General features: G+C 36.7%; 1 long non-coding RNA gene across 1 annotated transcript; it reads right to left on the bottom strand.

The window, feature by feature from the left end:
• Window positions 1–3: 3 nt before the first annotated feature.
• Window positions 4–1,205, bottom strand: LOC109593369 (uncharacterized). Its single transcript, XR_002190921.1, has 3 exons — window positions 613–1,205; window positions 96–194; window positions 4–18 (listed from the first exon to the last, which is right to left on the bottom strand). It is a non-coding gene; the product is annotated as an uncharacterized LOC109593369 (long non-coding RNA).
• Between the last annotated feature and the right edge of the window lie 17 nt (window positions 1,206–1,222).

Raw genomic sequence — 1,222 nt, 5'->3', positions numbered from 1 at the left:
CATAATAACGTCCTCTTACTTCAAGTAACCGCAAAAATAAATATGATACATTTTAAATAATTTTATTCCAATGGTTTTTGTTACAATAATTATACCTCTTAGGGCTCTGCTCTGTGATGATCATTGCAGCTGTTTCACGTAAGAAAACCTCCTACTCACAATCAGGGACAACCTGATCATCATTGAAGGGATACCTGCATGTATCAAGAAGAAGAGAAAAAGAGATTAGAAGGGGAAAGACAGAACAAAAGAGGATGGAAAGAAAGAGGTACATCTTAATGTACAGTACACAAAAATCACCAAACTAAAAATAGCTAATTAAAATTTTATAGCAAAATCACCAAAAGGAAGTGCCACCAAAATAAAACGCTATACGCTTAATATCATTATGATTCACAATTTCACACCAAACAGATCTGATTAGGTGCATGTGTTTACTGATGGCCAATTAATCATTAATTGTGCAAACTCCTTATAAATGAATCATGATTATTAATTGACCATACAGCAAACACATGCATCTAATCAGATCTGTTTGGTGTGAAATTGTGAATCATAATGATATTAAGCGTATAGTGTTTTATTTTAGTGTGTCAATCATGATTCCCTTACTGCTGAACACGACACGCCTCACAAAGCAGTATAGCTTTACGAAGGTTTCTCTCTGACCTCTCTGCAATCCTCTTGGCTAGTGTATCTGGTATAGTCAATGATTCTTTATGACAAACATACTGTAAGACACTACATTATAATTAAAAATACTAGAAGAATGTAAAACATCAAGGAGCTCTGCCCCATATTCATGCAATCATCATAAAATTAGGTTATTTAACTTTAATATTCAGATGACCCTAGTCACCCTACAGTCATAGGCGGTTGCAGACTTGAAATGTTGCATGGGCTGGGAATTAGAGGGGCACGCAAAGTGTGCCACAATTTTTGGCCACATCCCTTTTTACATTAATAAAACGGCATTTTCCTTCATTTTCATGAATTACGAGTGTGGTCAAGATAGTTTCAAGCATACTGGTACTTCTGACGACTTCTCATGGCTCCTTAAAGCACTGGAAACTGCTGAGATCATAATCAGGGGGCTAGATAACTTTGTTAAGAGGCTTGGTAGTGATACAAGAGTCCAGGAGTTGAGTAATTTGACAACTTGAGTAATTGAGCAACCAAAATTAACCTGGGCACAGCCCAGGCCTGGAACCGCCTATGCCTA

The sequence above is a fragment of the Amphimedon queenslandica genome, unplaced genomic scaffold (assembly GCF_000090795.2).
Source record: "Amphimedon queenslandica unplaced genomic scaffold, v1.1 AMPQUscaffold_1828_Cont26167, whole genome shotgun sequence".
In the NCBI taxonomy this organism is placed as follows: domain Eukaryota; kingdom Metazoa; phylum Porifera; class Demospongiae; order Haplosclerida; family Niphatidae; genus Amphimedon; species Amphimedon queenslandica.
This window is presented reverse-complemented; position numbering and strand designations above follow the sequence as displayed.